General features: G+C 34.1%; 1 long non-coding RNA gene across 1 annotated transcript in view; it reads left to right on the forward strand.

Moving 5' to 3' along the window:
- Positions 1-14,509, forward strand: part of LOC134199347 (uncharacterized) — a 34,453-nt gene extending 19,944 nt beyond the window's left edge. Inside the window, exon 2 of the long non-coding RNA XR_009973801.1 lies at positions 13,783-14,509. This is a non-coding gene — a long non-coding RNA (uncharacterized LOC134199347). The remainder of the gene's footprint in view (positions 1-13,782) is intronic.
- Positions 14,510-19,908: the final 5,399 nt, after the last annotated feature.

Here is a 19,908-nt window from a genome sequence, read left to right on the forward strand (position 1 = left end):
TCGGGGTCATGGAACATTTCTTCAATGTAAAAACGTACCTAAGTAACTTTATAAAGAACTACCACAATAAGTTTAACATCATACATATTTATTATTTGTTGCGTAGATGCTTAAATTTTTGCACAGTAAATCTGGTTCGAAGTGTTTACCTGAACCCATGTATGTATGTACATTGCCATGTTATTACCACCGCCCAAGTCTCGGTTGTATAATATAACAACAGCAGGTGACAAATCATTACTATGAAATCCGCAAAATTGATAAATTTCTGCACTCAGTGGTTATCGTCATTATTCTACTTACCTCTGCTGGCTTTCCACTCATGAGGACAATCTTGATTCAGTATTACAATCAAAATGAGAATTACATCCGTTTTCAAAGATGTCTCCTCGAATTGTCTTCGACCTCGACTCATTCGAGTTGAAATCGATTGGGCTCATTAATGGGCCTTCTCATTTTGACGTTAGGTACTTGAGGGAGAATAGTTAAAACAGAAGTAAAGTAATGTACTTGGAATGATCCAATAAGATTTTAGGTGTGACTAAGTTGTAAGCACGCAAAGTAACACATAGTTTATTCAGTTGTAACTAATGTAAATCAAAGCTAAATTTATTGACGTATATCTGAAAAACATTGTTAACAGATTACAGCTTACTGGTGGTAGGACCTCTTGTGAGTCCGCACGGGTAGGTACCACCGCCCCGCTTATTTCTGCCGTCAAGCAGTAATGCGTTTCGGTTTGAAGGATGGGGTAGCCGTTGTAACTATACTGAGACCTTAGAACTTATGTCTCAAGGTGAGTGGCACATTTACGTTGTAGATGTCTATGGGCTCCAGTAACCACTTAACACCAGGTGGGCTGTGAGCTCGTCCACCTATCTATGCAATAAAAAATAAAAAAAAGATTTTGTGAATGTTCCGTTCTTATGTGCGTGCGTAAAATAGATACGATTTTTTATTACTAAATCTGCTCCTACTTACCTCTAGAATAATGTAAATGAAACGAAATTGTCATTAAATCATTAATTTAAACTTTACTTTACCTCGATCGAGAAAAAATTACGTATGGCATTTTTTTACAATGAATTACGATTTAGATTAAAATTTGATTCAGTAGAATCGAGGAAATTTTGAGGCAACGTCTAGAACACGAATGTGACATATTATTATCTCAAGACAGGAGGCGACATTGACGCTACAAACAATATGTGAACCGCTAATCGCTTAAAATCTGAGGGAACGAATGCTTATTTGTTCATCTACTGTTCTATAAGCATGTTCTATTTATCATATTCTATTCTATTCATATTCTATTGAAATATTGACCACAAGTAGCTTAAATATTTTTAAGGATTTCATATTTTACATAGACCAGCAGACTTAAAGTCTAAAATGCTATTTGAGCAGTATGAGTGTATAATTGAATCGCTAGCCTACCTTCCTTCAAACAATTTTATTGTAAATACTAGCGACCCGCCCTCGCTTCGCTTCGGAAACATTAAAACACACATGAAACCAAAAAAATAAAGTATTTTTTTTTTTTTAAAAAGTAGCCTATTTTCATCAGGGACAATGTCGGCTTCTAATGGAAAAATAATTTTTCAAATCGGTCCAGTAGTTTCGGAGCCTATTCGAAACAAACAAACAAACAAATCTTTCCTCTTTATAATATTAGTATAGATTAAAAAAAAAACATCATAATTTAGATTATTGTTCAGTTAAAATTTTGGTCTTTATTAAAATCGAAATCAAACATTAAATTGAAGCTTATCGTTTTGTTAATAAAAAATAGAGAGCAACGGAATATCGTTGTCTAACCCCATAAGTGATATAGGCGATTTTGCAGACTTACAGAACTGTCTATGTGTTCTATTTCTAGGGTAAAAATGCTTATTACTTACTTGTATTTATGGTCGACATTTTGAGACTCAAAAACCATCCCAAAAACGTGAAGCGTAACCAGATTTCTATAAAAATATCAAAGGATTTTGTTACATTCCAGGTTGTTGACCTTGCTGTTGAAATTAAAAGAAAAAATCAAAGCAACACTGCGGACCGTTGCGCAAACGTAAACAAACGGTCCCCGAAAACTTTCATATAACAGCCGTAACAAAATGGAACACGCACGAAAATTTCGAAATAAACGTAACGAAATTGAAAGTGTAAATTCTCACGCTGTAACAATAGAGAAATTCAGTTAGCCACCACTATCAGAGGTCAGGGGGGACGGAATACTTGTCATGAGCAGAATTCTGGGCTTTTAATTAAGGCCGGAGTAATTTAAAGGGCTAGGGTAGTTCCATGCGTGGCCGTGTATTAGGGCAAAATCTTCTGCATACTCATTTCGAAATGTTTAAACAGTGAGGTGCTGTGGGGTTGGGGGGTGGCCAGTGGGGAGGTGGTTAGTTCTCTGCTACAGATAAATTAATAACGGTGCCTACTGCTACCGTGAGATACGTATAGCACGCACGTAAGTACCAAGTGAATGGGGTGATCTGATTTTCTTTTGTCTACATTAAATGTGTTTTAATAATTTAAATCAATATACTTACTTAGAAAAATACAATTAAAAGCTTTGTCCGTAATTTTAAACTAGCAATATTAGTTTCTAAATTCGGTTGTAAGGTTGGGATTTAATTCCTTATAATAATATAAACATTTGGGTGTTCGTGTTCAATGGTTTTGCTGTTTATGTGATTAAGTGGTTTTGTATAATTGTTATTGGGATTTCTGAGGATTTTTTTGGAATAATACAGTACCATTCAGGTACATAGGAAGCTACTATTTTATAATTTAGTATTTTTAATTTAAGTTACAGCGAAACGGGTCCAGGGTTTCCTAGGTTAACAGAAAAAAAACTAGTTTTCTTCAAGATGGGCGTTGTTACTTTGAAAATGAGACAGTAAAAGTTATTTGACTTATTCATGAATGAAAAGACAATTTAGATATATTTTATCAAACGTTACTATGTAGTTTTAGTTAAATCAGTCGGAAATTTCATAAAATATGCTAAGTTATTGTTAAAGTAAAATAATAATTAAATAAAAAAAGAGAGTGAGAAACCCTCTCTTTGTGAGAAACTTAAAAAATGTGACTACATTTTTGAACTTTTTTTTTATTAAAAAAACCTTTGCCCATAGCTTTTAGCGTTCCGGATCACTGATGCTTAGAATATATTTTTAAATCTTCAATGATAATAAAGTCTCACTATTGATAATTTAAAACTACTTAAAGTCGAAACACAGATGGGTTTCGGCTTGCTATTACTATCCTAAAATACTAATTAGTACAATGTAAATAAATAAAAACACACATTAAAAAAATGTTAATCAAACACCCTGTACATATAAGATGTGAGATGTAAAATTTGAACGCGCACCTATTATGAAATTTGTGCACACACTAGGCCACACGCACACAAACATAGGCCTGCCTACCCTCGGACTTAGGTGGCTATCGGGGGCGAGGAGGCAACGAATACTTGCGACGCACGGCGCGGCTTAAATTTTCGTATTAATATGTATCTCTTATACCTATGCATGGATTTACCCGTAATTATGAGGCCGATGGACAGGGATTTTTAATAGGGACGTGTTACAATATGATCGTTTAGAACCGTATTTTGCAGCTCTTTCCATTAAGCAAGCGGCAATGTAATTCATTTTAGTGTTACGTGCTATATAATACACCTAGGTTCATTTCAGGCTCGGATGTTAAAATGTTTGAGTGTTATTTGTTGTATGTCCGAGTCAGTGACCCACGTGGTTTCTTTACAATGAAACATGTAATTTTTTGGTTCAAAATTTCCATGTATTTCGTTTGTTTTGTTTGAATAACTAGTATAAAGAAATGGCTATTTTTCATTCCTTTTTTTTTTTAAAGATACGACATAAATTTTGTATTCGTGTCACATACAACGTAGGTACGTATTTTCAATTCCTAAATAAACAAACAACCAAGAAATTCATCTGTATTCAGTAGCAAGGGCATTGCGTAAAACTTGAGAACGTCAAAGTTTTCTCGCAACCTTGCAAAGTGAAGAGTTTTACATAAATTGATAATAGATGGCGCTTTAAACTCTGCAAAAGTTTCCTACGCTCTGTTGAGCCTACGATGCGACGTAGCGTTCAGCTACGAAGCTATTTCGTAATCTCGCTCTTTATATCACAAAGTAATTGACATATTAATGCGTACATAATTTCTTTTAAATAAAATATAAAAATTAAAGTCATATTTTAATATCATGTTTTTTTTTTTTCAAACAGTATTGAATGGATGTCTAATTGACTTTTTAGTAAGCACATTTATTGGGCCTTTGTGTGATGTGATATGTATCAAAGTTTATGTAATCGTTCAATTTTAACTTATTTAAGCATATAAACTGAAAAAGTATGCTGTTTTTTATTAAAACATTTTAGCTAAGTTAAGAAGACAGGCTCTGACGTTAAATAGTTATTACGGCAGGCCATAAGCCTAAGCTTGGGACATCAGTCATTCTAAAATAAATAAGTATGAATGTTGAAGTAACTACTGTTCATACTACCATTGGAATAAGAGCCCGTGATTGCTATGGTGCAGAAATACGCGGGACTTTGGTACCAAGCAGTGCGAAGCCACAACAACGCAACAACACACTTTTGCTTTTCATTTGAACGTTTAAATAAAAACTTGTGTAACCAACAAAGTCGCTTCTTAAGTCGGGGACTTCGTAAAATTCAAACTCCTTCACCCCAGGACGTGCCAGCTTTAAAGAGAAATTTTTAATTCTACATATTCTAAAGCGGAAGAATAAAAGAGTGCAGACTAAGTTCTTCGGCATGGGTTTCACGGTTTCAACTGAATGTTTAACATTTTTTTTATGTGTGTTTTTATTTATTTATATTATACGGATTAGTATTTTAGGATAGTAATAGCAAACCAAAACCCATCTGTGTTTCGACTTTAAGTAGTTTTAAATTATCAATAGTGAGCCTTTATTATCATTGAAGATTTTAAAAATATATTCTAAGCATCAGTGATCCGGAACGCTAAAAGCTATGGCCAAAGGTTTTTTTAATAATAAAAAAAAGTAAAGAAATGTAGTCAGATTTTTTAAGTTTCTCACAAAGAGATAGTTTCTCACTCTTTTTGTTATTTATTGCTTAGATGAGTGGACGAGCTCACAGCCCACCTGGTGTTAAATGGTTACTGGAGCCCATAGACATTTACAACGCAAATGCACCACCCACCTTGAGATATAAGTTCTAAGATCTCAGTATAGTTACAACGGCTGCCCTATCCTTCAAACCGAAACGCATTACTGCTTGACGGCAGAAATAGGCAGGGCGGTGGTACCTACCCGCGCGTACTCATAAGAGGTCCTACCACCAGTAATGTGCAATATGTAAGTGATTCGAATTGATCTATTCAGAAAGATATTTTGGAAACAATCGTTGTTGTGTTTCAGAAAAGAAATATATTATTATCATCCTAATTAATTATAATTCTAATAAGTAACGAGTGTATTTTAATGTAAATCAATCAACGATAAATAGGAGTAGAATAAAAAATTAAAAAAAAATCCACTGTCTCTTATAAGCTGCATGCTCTAAGTCTTTATTTAAAATATGCGTCGTGAATTTATTAAATTGCTGAAATGGGTAAATAATCTCACATCCCGCCCGGTATTAAGGCGTTGTCGAAGTCAATGACATCACAACGAAAATATCACCCACCCTTGAGACATGGGGTCAAAAGATTGTCATTAAATTAATCGCTGCGAGTGGACCACCCTCAAAACTAGACAAGGCTGCTTCTTGACATATTTCGAAATCCCTTTAGATGTGCTAATTGATCAGTTTTGATTTTTATTTCACGATGTTATTTCATTATCGTGCAAGCCCTGAGTATGTGTTTGTTAGGCATTTCCTTCGAAAATTAGCCCTTTGATTCGAGCTGCGGCATTGTCGCATCGCTTAAGATGAATACACCGGGCGTCTTAAGCTTTGGACCCATAGTAACAGCAGTTGTATCAGTAATACTAGGAACAAACACAAACACAAGCTTGTTGTGCCAATGAGTAGGTTACATAAGATACGAAACTCATTCGGGTGTTTGTCTGTGCGCCTGTACAACAAAATCCCACAAGATGTTCAGAACCTACATATACATAGGTTTAAGAAAACTATTAAAGAACATCTGTGCAATAAAGCTTACTATAAAGTTAATGATTATCTAGAAGATTGCACAAAGTGGGAATGAGTTGCTTGCTCCAGGCATTTCAATATCGTAGTAATTGTTACGTTATAATACTCATTGTAAAAAATTCATATTTAAAAAAATAATAATCTAATATTAAAAAATAAATAAATAATAATTTCAAATTTAAAAAAAAAAAAAAAAATACATGCCCGCTGAGTTTCTTGCCAATTCTTCTCAGGACGGAGGCTAGTTCTTGTGAATTGGCGGTAGTTCTTTTGACGTTCAACAAGTATGTACTTTCATTTATGTTGAATAAAAAATTTTTTTGATTTGATTTGATTTGAGTAACAGTACTATCTGAAAGACCATCCTATAATAGCACGATAAATCGCAGATAAGCTATATCTATATATTAATACGTGAAGGAAAAACTTTGTATCCCTTTTTACGAAAATTGCGCAAACGGAGGAGTATGAAATTATCCACACTTATAGAGAATATAGAGAAGCAGTGCACAATGATAATATTTTTTTAAAATAATGCTTAACAGATACATTAAATCAATAAAGAAAACGTTACACACAACCATGTATTTGACACACACACGCATGCTTCTATTTATTTATGTCAAACTTTTGCTCTTGACGTCTGTGGTCAAATTGGGAATAGATTAAATACCTATTGTTTGTCTTTATTAATATTTTTCTATAGTGTAGTCTTGGCGAAATTTGTGATTATAGAAGTATAATAGTCTTTGAAAATAGAGTCATAATAGTGTACAAACTTATAATTTCAATTAATTATAGTCGAATTTCGACTACCGGGCGACCACTATTATACCTATATATAAAGACGACCGGTGTATTCATACCAAGTGATGCGACAATACCGCAGCTCAAATCAATATATATACGAATAACTAAACACTATAATATATTATATCTACTCTAGTGAGAAATTTTGTTGATATACATATATCGTTTTTTTTAATGTCTAATGTACTTAACACAAATGATATTTTGATTCTTATGTATTTTAAGCGATACGTAATATGGATCAATCTAATAATCACTAATTAAGTCAAAGTGACCGTTTTCTCTTAAGATCTAACGGACATTATCCTGTTATTGATACTAAAGACAAATATTGTCAATAAATAATGGAGATACTTTAAAAAATGTCCAATTTCCGACATTCTGGAATTCTCCGAGTTCTTCCATGCCCTTCATAGTGAAGGCATTCTTTAAATATAAAATTTACTTAATTTTTATTCCTATTTATAAAAAGTCCGTTTGAAAAATACTGATTCCACTAAGATAGATTATTCATATAACATTTTTTTGCTTAGTTTTATTGATGTTTATAATATTAAATATTTCTTACCAACTTATTAAATATACAATATTTAAAAAATAAACTGTTGAATAAATAAATTGCTGCTGGTGGTGGATAACGGTTAGGGCCACAGAGCGAGAAACCTCAAAACGCATCGTGTCAAGAATAAATGCTTTCTAAGCCAGGCCATTGACCCAACTGTACAACGAAACCTCCTTACGGTATCAGTGGAAGCTTTTCGCTATCAAATTATGGAGCGACATAATTATTTGTATTTTTTTTTTATCACTAGCAAGTTATTAAGATCATTCGTGTGTCTTAAGATTTGAGGAATTGATTGAGACTGTTATGTAGTCAAGTGTTAGTTCCGATAAAAAGGTTAGAAATGTTGCATTAAAAAAAAATGTACGCATATACGTTGTAGATGTCTATGGGCTCCAGTAACCACTTAACATCAGGTGGGCCGTGAGCTCGTTCACCCATCTATGCAATAAAACAAACAAAAAAAGAAGTTGTAAATGTATCTGGACTCCAGTAACCATTTAACGTGAGGTGGGCCGTGAGCTCGTTCACCCATCTATGCAATAAAACAAACAAAATGCAGTGTGACGTCACGCCACGCGCTTATTCACAAACACTACACAAGCGCAACGTGTGAATGTGTTGAACGCGAGCTACATGGTAGGCGGAGTGAGGGGTGGAAGATTTTTTTCGTTACGGAATTTCATGATTTCGGGTTCAAGGCCTGCAATAAAATCTATGCAATAGCTTAAAAACATCCAGATTTTCCTTACAAGAGCATAATGCTTGCTATTACATTAAGGGCCTCTTAATTAAATCAATGTAGTTTTTTTTTTCTGAACTAAACTAAAATTATTCCCTCCCTCAAAAAACAGTTAAAGGACGACCTCGATTTTTGCTTTCACATCTAAATTAAGAAATTTACGTTAATAATTGAGTGACGCAAAAAGGATTGTCAGCCGAGGTTGGACAGTGAAACAGGCCCATTTTCAATGGGTAATTGAAAAGGGTTGTGTGTTTATTAAAAATTCAATAGTCAGATAACCTCTTGATGTGATGCGTGGATACTTTCGCAGTAACAGCCTGTGCTCCCTTGTTACTATCGCCTTTCATGTTTTTAAAACTCTGAAATTTCTGGAGCTGAATTACGAAATTAGTAAATAAGTAAATTTTAATAATAATACCGGTGGTAGGACCTCTTGTGAGTCCGAGCTGGTAGGTACCACCGCCCTGCCTATTTCTGCCGTGAAGCAGTAAAGCGTTTCGGTTTGAAGGGTGGGGCAGCCGATGTAACTATGCTTGAGACCTTAGAACTTATATCTCAAGGTGGGTGGCGCATTTACGTTGTAGATGTCTATGGGCTCCAGTAACCACACTTAAAATCAGGTGGGCTGTGAGCTCATCTACCCATCTAAGCAATATAAAAAACAGAAGAAGATCATAGCAGTTATTCATTTCTTGGTAAAACTGTATTTTGTATTGAGTCAACGTCTTAATCAAATTTTCAGATTTACTATTATAATGTAATGCTAATAATTTCTGGAGTTAAATATGTTAAACCATAGCGAGATTTTTTATTTGGTCGTATGCCAGGTTAAAGTAGCACCGATTCGTCTTTTCACGTGTGTGTTCATTGAAGGCGCTTCGGGGATTTAACGGAGAATTGTCAGCGGCATTACCTAAGTATTATAAACTCATTGCGATCGTCAGCCAACATTTACTTATGTTAGAGCGTATTGCTTCACGGGTATGTGTCGACAACATGCCTATTTCTGTCACAAAGCCGTCACGTATCCCGGTTTGAAGACTCAAAACTGTTTGGCCATATAATAAACTGTAACTATCACGAAATTCTGGAAAATTCGTTTGGATTTAGCCCAAAAGACGAGCGTACTTTTTCGTTTGGTACACAAACATTTTACTAATACCAAGCGTATGGAGAGTTTTAAAAATTGCTTTTGGCTCCATACCTACTTTGTGTAATGCAATCACAGCGATTCGGTTCTCTTTATCACCCCACTCCATTTTAATATCGCAAAATATTGAACAATGTATTGGCGCCAAAATGAGAAAACACAATGAGCAATCATATAAAAATGACAGATTCCAAATTCAAATGTAATATTTTTAATTGTAACAATATTTATGGCCAGACTAAGTATAGGGCTTGTAAATATTGGGCACTTTCCATAAAGTTATTGAACCTTATATTGTTTCCATACTTGTTCGAGTTACATTAGCCGCATAGTTGAGATACAAAATAATTTGTAAGAATCGTTCGACGTTTTAACATATTGATAGAATGATCTATGATAATTATCAATGTGAGATTTTCGAAATAGAGTGATACGTCCTTACACAATGGTGATTCCTTAAGGTAAGATGAAAGCTGATCTACCTTTGACTTTAATAAAATCAAATCGAATTATTTTAGTGTCAGAAAGAAGATAATAGGCACTTAAATTGCTCAACTGATTACATTTTTTTTTATTATACAAAACACATTTAAATGATTTTTTTTTTTTCTAAATATAAATTTAAATATTTACTAACAATCACGCCACGTTAAATGAAAGTTAATGAACAAATCAAGTAAGCTGACAAGAATTTCAGATATTAGCTATTGCAATCAATTGTAATAAAGTGAAGTAACTAGATGAGATTAAATACCTGATATGAAATAACGATTTAGTACAACGAAGAAGATTTTCTGGGAATTCTGTGGACTTTTTGGTAGAACCCCTAGTCCGCTTTAAAATTCCATCTTTGTGCACTTTCACGGATTCTAACCGGTTAGTAGTCCACTAATTTAAACCTTAGTTCTAAATTTACAAATTAAATCAATACACATAACTCCTCCTCATGTTTTGGCCTGAAACTGCCAACCCTACTGATTATAAGATATGAAGTGTTAGTGATTATGTGTTAATAATAAATAGTAGTTAGTAATAAATAATTTTTTTTTTCGGTTGATCATAATTTAAAGACAAAAGAATAACTATTAGCTACTAAAAATTGAGACGGTAGTATCATTTGAAATAATACTCTCAAATATATTAATTCAATTTATTAGACAGTAGCTGTCGCTTCGTTTGCCTGGCCTGTATAGTGGAGATTCGAATTCTGTGATGGTTCTTTCCTAAAGTTCAAACTATTTTTGTACCGAACCTCACCAGAATGTAGCGGTTTGGGTGTTGAAATGTAACACACTGGTAGATCTACTTTTTATTATATCATCAATAATATTATTCGCTATGCAATTTCTCATATCTAATTACAATAACCATAAAAATAAAAACTAACCATATTTCAGTATCTAAGAGCGGACATAAAAAACACGTAAAATATCTGATTTGTATGTTTCACACTCACATTTCCAAGTAAATCTCAAAAAATGGAAAGCGCCTAATTTTTAATGTAATATCTGTGAAAGAAAAATTCAGGGGTTTTATTAGCGAGTTACTAGCAGGCAGTTTCCAAGCGCTCTGCCCAGCGAATAACAAACAATCATGATGACTTCAACAACATAGTAATAAAGGTAAATTAATCCTTACCTAGACTTATAAAGCTAATATTTGTAGCAAACACGATGAATAGTAACGAAGATAGAAAATAATCGATAAAAGAAAAACGAAAAAATATTTGTGTCACATTTTCTTTTTTATTATTGCTTAAATGGGTGTTAAGTGGTCACTGGAGCCCATAGACGTAATGTAACGTGACGTAAATGCGCCACCCATCTTGAGATATAAGTTCTAAGGTCTCAAGTATAGTTACAACGGCTGCCCAACCCTTCAAACCGAAGCGCATTATTGCTTCACGGCAGAAGTAGGCGGGGAGGTGTTACCTACCCTCGCGGACTCACAAGAGGTTCTACCACCAGAGATAGAAATAGAACTAAAAATTATAGCGAATGTAATGGGGCCAATCGCGATAACGTATACACTTGCTGGTGCTGGCGATTGTTGTTAAGATAAGACAAAAAACTGCTTGTTTTGCTTCTCAGTGCTCAGAAAACACAAGCCCCGGTCACCGTCCTCGTCGAACCCGGCGCTTACGACGAAGGGCTCGACGAGCAGATTAACCCATAGACACAGCCCACTAAGTTTCTCGCCGGGTCTTCTCAGTGGGTCACGTTTCCGATCCGTTGGCAGATTCTGCGAAGCACTGCTCTTGCTAGGGTCAGTGTTAGCAACACACTAAAACAAATTATTAACATGCGGGACCACATGACCTGTTTGCTATAATAAATAAGGCAGTATATTCACAGATTCTTGATTTACGTGTAAACAAATCCTTAGATCGGCTGGTAGGTTAAAGCCGGAGAGCTATTATTATAAGCGACACGTGTGACTCTTTATACTTGAAAATTATAACCTGTTTCATTATTTCCGAATTATATATTTAACGCGGGTGGTACCGCAGGACCTGTTAAACCAAAGACAGGAGCTTTGTCTTTTGGAGCAATTATTTAAGGATAGCTTCCTACATTGTAACTTAGTTCACATGAACAACTTTAGACATAAGACAAACATATGTACGTATTATGATAATTTTAGATTACAATATAAGCGGTATGTGTAAGCATGTGGATAAACATAAGATAAATTTTATTAGTTGAGCCATTTAAATGTAGAATATCTGAAACTAAAATGATTTTGATTTGATTTATATAATCATAGACTGTTTTACCTAAAATGGTCATTATAGCTTAAGATTTTAGTACACTTCACTACATTATTTATATCTCACATTGATTAATTGTGCTATTTAAGACCCTAATAATCCACATTATTAAAGTGTAAGCAAATCGAAAGACATATTATCAAAAAGAATTGTAATTTGCTATAATAGGTACTGATTTGTTCATTTTGTAATTTAGTTTATCATGAGGTTTAATATTGGTAGTTTATTTTAATTTTTAGTTTAACTTTTTTTACGGTGTACTAGAGTGAAAAAATATAACAAAGTGCCAGGACATAGCTTTTTAAGGCCTTCCAAAAGGTCTAGCGAAGTCTTAGTGTGCATATGTCTCTAAACAGTATAAAAACAAAGACATTGTCAACCTATTTTCTCAATTAGGTACTTCTACTAAACGCAAATGATTCTGATACAATTTTAGTAATGGAAAGACCTCAAACTAAGCTATAACGATGCTTAAAAAAAGTATTTACTTTCCAAACGCTGGTTATCTTATATCGTATCTTAAGAAATTGTAAAGTCCATGCGACCTGCAAGCTAGTAAATTAGAATAAAGTTGAAAATTTCGTAAAATTAACGTTACCAACAATGGAAAGACAAGAAGCCGATTGGCAGACTAAAGAAAAAGAAGTACTCTGTTCTTAAGGTACGTTGATAGCCGCACCTATGGATGCTACCACCCTACCCATTTTGAGGTTAGCAATGGTACGCTATTTAGAACAATTATGGCAGTTTTGACAGCTACTTAATGTTGTAATCTAGTAAGATTGTAATTAGAACAAAATGGGAAGTGCATTTACGTTTTGCGTCACGTGTGTCACTATGGACCGGAAACCTATCTAATCATCTTATTTAAATATATAAGTGTACTTACTAGCTGTATCCGTCCGCTTCGCTAGGCATTTAAAATTAACATTATTATTTCTCACCCCCACTAAGATTCACCTCATTAACGCCTCCGCAACTGGTGTAGGGAGTCCAACACTCATATAAATATTAGCCTATCCATGAAGTACATGTATTTTTTACATGGATACAAAGTTTCAAGTCAATCGGATGCATAGTTCAGTAGTTATAACGGAACATCTCTTAAAACCACTGTAGATTTATATATTAAGTATAGATTGTAAATAGGAGATGACTGCCACATCATTCGAGACAGCTACGAAAACTGTCACTGTAAAAATTGCATGACTAATATTAATTTTGTTAATTTTAAAATGAAACGGATGTAACCCTATAACACGGTACTACTACAACACGATAATGAGATTTTTGTTTAAAATTATTAAGAAAATTACATTAGACACGATGAGCATACGATATATGGGAATAAATGATTTTTTTATACAGTCAAAAATACATACAGGCATAGTTGAGAATGTTGATATGTTTCATTCAGAAGAAATACTCTCCTTTTTTTACTAGCTCCTAATCTAATATAACACAGTTACGCACAATCCGGACTTTTTAGGAACATATCTACTATGTTATAGGAGGGTTACCTGTGTATAGAAAAATACCTAATGTATTTATTTTTTACAGGAACAAACTAACACTCTGCCCTGCAAGTTCAGTCTTATGATCATTGGCTTAGAGTGTCAATTCAACTGGAATCATCAAAAATTTAAATACCAACAGCACGGTCAGTAATTACGTACAGTCGCTCGGCGAAGGCGTCTAGACAGAGCAATCGTGCTGAGTGACAGAGATGAGACCCGGAAAACGCGAGCCTGAGGTACATCAACGCTGTCTCATAAGATTGCCGATAATACCTTTCAGGGCTGAAGAGTTTTATAATTTAAACAGTGGTGATTTACACTAGGGGCAATCGGGGCAAGTGCCCACGGCGGCAAATTTTTTAGGATGCAAAATTTTGAAAGTTTATTTTTTTTTTCTTTTGAAGATTGATCTATTTAATTAATTAATTTCATAATTAATAATTTTCTGTTTAATTGATAATTCATGAAATTCAATTCATCCATTATTTGTGAATTATAAATTTGGCACTTTTGGTAAAATTAATAATCAAAATAATTTAATCAATTTATTTCCTTGGAGATTTAAAATAATAATCGATTTTTTTATTTACCGAAATTAAAGAAATTTAATTGTTTTTTTCATGTATAATTAAGAGTCAGCCTTAGTGCCAAATTTATAATTGTTAAAAAACACATATATTTGTTTATGTTTATGAAATATATAACATATTATAATAAAGTTTCTAGTAAAGTTGAAGAAAAGAATATATAAACTATAAGTTTAAGTAAAATTTCAGTATTGGGGCGCATTTTTTCCTGTGCCCAGGAGCGGCATTAGGTTTAATTCCGACCCTGAATTTAAATATCAATTTTGACAGCAATACCTATAAATAAACCAATTTATTATAGGCAGTCATCTCAGTACCCTTTCCCAAACGATACTAGCTTTAGTGCCTAGTGTTAGTGTTGTTAATAAAAAACAAACAGTTATAGACTTTTTCCCCAACTCTACAACAAAAGAGGTGAATTACAAAACAAACGAGAAAATATAAAAATGTCTATCGCGGCGTCTAAGCACTGAAGTATGAAACCTAGTCTTTAAAGGTCTAAGTAATTAAGTAATTATTCTAGTTAAGTATGCGTCTAAGTGATTATGGTCTATTTTTATCATTGGGCGAAGAGTAGTAATTATAATTAGATTCAGATAACTTAAACCGTTATATTATAGCGTTCTAATCAAATCTAAGATGGTGGTCAATACTTTTCGACGCGTCTGAAGGATGTGGGTGATGTCGATGGACATTTGCTTAAAGGACGCCATAACGAGTTTTCTTGAATACAAACAAAATGATTCATTTTAAAATTCAACAGGAGTTCACTTATTTTTGTTGAACGTCCTTCGTATCATTTCCAAGGTAATCGAACCAAATATTTAATGTGAATTCACTGATGAAAGTTTTTAACGAATATGAAAAATCAGTAATCTCTTGAAACTATCTCATTCGGTTAACTTTGCAGGGGTGAGACACTTTTATTTTCAATCATATTTCTATAGAGGTAGCAGTTTGACTGTGTCTGATCTTGCTCATATCAATGTAAGGATATTATCACTTTTCATGCTTGTTTGTGGCCAATCAAATAGTATTGATTACTCAAATTAATTAATTATAAAAAAATACTACTTCGACAACCCTTGATCTTTGACTGTACACTAATTGTTAAGTTTTAGTAGTTATTAATAACTTCGTGAGAATTGCCCACTGTGACTTGTGCGTGCCCAGTCTCAAACCGGCTACCTCTTCTATAAAGCGCACTTAAGATACCAATGAGCCACGAACGCCCTTATGGATCGCAGATACCATTAATATTTTCATCTAAGATTGAAAAAACTGTACGAAATAATAGGGAGTTTTTAAATAAATTTAAATTTGTAATATTGTTTAGCATCGTGGCGGGTGAAACAAAATTTTAATGAACATTTCTATGAAGATGTGTTTGGTCCGTGACCGCGCATATATTAACTAAGAATATAACATTGAGTTTTCGCGAATTGAATGCCCCATTTATTCGCGTATGAATCATAAACTTGGAACGATCGCTGAATCGGACCTCATCGATATTATTTTTCCATAAAATAAACACATTAAGGACGAGAGTATACGTAGGTAGGTTGTATGGAGACTGTTCGAATCCATTTACTTCTCTAAATTATGCGTAAAACGTCCATTTGACGCTCACCCCTCTTCCCTCTTATCGCTTGGACAGAAACGGGGAGCCTCGGGCGGGGGTGCCGGACTAGGGCAAATTGGGAGGCTTACAACCCCCCCAAGTGAGGGGAGTCCGAAGTCCACCTCACCCTTTAGCTACCCTGAAGTTCCATCTCTCACACCTATAAATTCGGCACACACATTTCACCCCATCGTGCGGGGAGATGCGGTGGCAGGGAGTCCACGGCGCACCAATCCTTTCGCTGTGCCGTGTCACACTTGCCGACGGTGACCTCCACTACAAATTAATATTCAGAAACGTTTCAGTTCCGATCGTTAATCATTGCCGGTTCTGCTTGTGATCTCACTCGTCTGTGTAGCGGAACATTGGCACCGAAGACTGTGAGAATCGCACGGGCTGTTGCCATGCACATCACCGTTGTTAGCCATTGTAATAATTGTATTATTCAATATTTTTTTTACATAAACTTACGTCATTTGATTCAATTAAAATATTATCTATAGTCTTTTGATTAAGCATTTAATTTATAGATGTATTAATGCAAAAGTAACATTTTAGACTAGTGTTTAAAAATATACGGAACCACAGTGCCTATTTGTCAATAAACCTGAGATCGCGATAAGAAAAATAAATACGAAAAAAAGTTCTAATTTCCTAATTTCATTATTATTCGTCCAAAGTAAACCTCCTGATCAATTAATAATACTAAACAACAAAAAGTTTGATGTTATTAGTTTGATTACTTGACATTCGACCTTTTCAACGAATCACTACAAAATTTAAAACCACGTTTAACTGTTGTTTTCAGAGTTGGAAACTATGTGACCCCGTTGACAAGTTCAAAAACCGCAATTTACTATTACTACATTAGTGGTAATTGAATTTTCTAAGCAAATAAAGTTATGTAACCTAAATGAATAACCCTTTGACGTATAATATCATTTTGTCCTTTAAATACACAAAGCTCAAAGCTTTTTTTTATGAATATGAAATAAATTGAGACTTTTAGCCACTTGTAAACAAATCAATTTTTTTGTAAAAGAAAGGACAATGCCCAAAAGTGGGCCAACTTCATGACAAAACTATTTGTACTTGAAAAACTATGCCTTATTTTTTCATGTTGTTTAGTTTATGTATCAACATTTCTTTCACCCTGGCATTGTTTTACAAAAAAATAAATTACTTATTTGATAACATCCCAAAACTGAGTGCCATAGTTTTTAAATTCGCCAATAGACAAAGGGAAAATTAGCCCATACAGCCTTATAGTAAACTTATATGCTGACAAACGAAAGAGTTGTCTGTGACTTGAACAACAAATTAAAAAAATTGCTAATGGTTATAATTCACAGACTTTTTAGTTTATTGTTGTTCAATTCAATATTTATGTATTGTAATAATAATTATTACTTAAAACCATGAATTATTTAATATTTTTAGATATTAATGATTCCATTAGTAAAAATCTCAATGGCCTACCATTACTCTATTCTTATTATATATGATCAGAGAGTTTTGGTAGCAACCCGAGTGAAGCGTCACTTGAAGTTTTATTTTATGTTTTTTTAATAGCTTAATGTGATGTATAATATACAAATTGGGTGTTGTTTTGTGTATTAAATGTCAATAATCGTTGTTCACGATTATTGAGGCATTGGAATAAAACTGTGGCTAACATAGCAGTGACTGTTTTTTTTTTTTCAAGATAAAAGTCTATCAAATTAAGTTAAAATCATCATCACCCGACAACTTTTTTAGGGGCCCAAACGCCCATAGAAAATGGGCATTGTCCTTTTCAACGATTTTAACTGATAATATACAAAAATAATTAAAACGTTTATACTCAGAATTTTACTGCAATACTTTCTCTATGAAAGTCCTTTCCGCAGTTTGTCTTTACCATATTTCGTTAAACACACTCCCACATAAAAACACTCACACATCACGTTTTCATCACTTACGTATTAAAGACGCTAATCACCATCATCCGAAGATAAATACACCTCTTTTGAAAACATCATCAATAACATGATCTTGTACATCGATGATCAACTTAATAAATAAAAAATTTCACTAACTACCACAGATTACTCGAATTGTTAGAACTATTCTGTTATTGCATAGTCTGTGATAACAATAATTTTGCAAGTCCTCCCTAAAACTTGAACCTCGGTATCGGATCTAGTACTATCGCCGAATTGAAAGATGAAATATTATTTTGTAGTTTCATAACAATATTTTAGGAAGCGTTTCCAGTTTTACCAGGACAAGTGGTCGAACAAAGGCTCAGCCAGGAAAAAAGAGGTTTACTAACAGCTGTCCGAGCGCCTTCGGAACAGCCCTAACAACCCAAGGGCAGCTGCTTCTCAAATTATTCTACTACCGGATCAGAATCACTATTCATACTGTAAAATATTATAGGTAACTCACAATGCGTGTGAAGATTTTTTAACAAAATTTTGGTGACAGCGCACGTTGTTATCACCATACTGTTTCTTTTTTTTATGATTGAAGGATTACTGGTGGCCCGGATGCCTTTCCAGTTTCAACAGGACAGGTGGGATTTGGTAACAGGTGCCCGAACGCCTCCGAAAGAGACCTAACAGCTCAAGAGCAGCTGCTTCGCGAATGAATCTACTACCGGATCGGAATCGCGACCCGCTGAGAAGATCCGGCGAGAAATTTAGCGAGCTGATTCATGGGTTAGGTTGCACGTCGAACTCTTTGTCGAGTTCGACGAGTGCGGTTACCAAGCATACTGTCTCCTTCTGCGACGAAGCAATCAAGGGTTTAAATTTACAGAGTGGAACAGTAATTGTAACTTAGATTGATTGCCTGCGAATAAACAGCGTGAATCATGATAGCCGCTGATTAGTCAATGAACTGTGATATCGTTTTCCATTATACCAATCTTTATCTATATATTAATACGTGAAGCAAAAACTTTATACCCCTTTTTACGAAAATTGTGCGGACTGAGGAGTATGAAATTTCCCACACTTATAGAGAATATAGAGAAGGAGTGCAGAATGTTATTTCTTTTTGTAATTATGCATAAAAAATACATAAAATCAATAAACCATTACACACACTACCATGTATTTGACACAACACATATATAAGTATATATATACGAGTAAAATATATACTCTTTGCTTATGTCAAACTTTTGTTACTGTCTAAAGTCTGTGGTCAAATTGAAACTATATTAATTACATATTGTTTGTCTTTAATATTATTTGTCCATAGTCGTAGTCTTGGCGACATCTGTGATTAAAGAAGTTTAATAGTCTTTGACAATAGAACCTAAATAATGTTCAAACTTAAAATTTCAATTAATTATGCAATTATTAGAATTTCGATTACTGTGGGACCACTACTATATAATTCTACTGTACGTGTGTATGTCAGTAAACTCCTCCTAAACGGGTAGATCGATTTTGATAAATTTTTTTGTGGATGCTCCAGTGACTTTGAGAATGGTTTATTAATGTAATGGTTTATGGAATTTAGATTTACAATTCGGTCCACTAAAATATGTTTTTTAATTATTATTTTTCGTAAAAAAAGTTTGAAATTTTCAGTTTTAGGACAGGACGTCTGTCGGGTCCGCTAGTATAGTATGAGTATGTAAAATTGTTAAAAATCGATGTAATTGAAAAGCAATCATAAGATCGACAAAGTTAATCAAGTTTAGTTGCTAAGTCAGATTTAAGTAAAACTTTTTTTTAGTGCCCTTGTAGGCAGACGAGCATACGGCCCACCTGATGGTGAGTGGTTACCGTCGCCCATGGACTTTAGCAATGCCAGGAGCAGAGCCAAGCCGCTGCCTACCGCTTAATACTCTCCACAAGCCTCGTTTGAAGAAGGACATGTCATAGCGCTCGGGAAACACCGAATGGTAAAACATTCCATAGCCGAATGGTACGTGGCAAAAAAGACCTCCGGAAGACTTATTCGA

The sequence above is a fragment of the Bombyx mori genome, chromosome 1 (genome assembly GCF_030269925.1).
Source record: "Bombyx mori chromosome 1, ASM3026992v2".
In the NCBI taxonomy this organism is placed as follows: domain Eukaryota; kingdom Metazoa; phylum Arthropoda; class Insecta; order Lepidoptera; family Bombycidae; genus Bombyx; species Bombyx mori.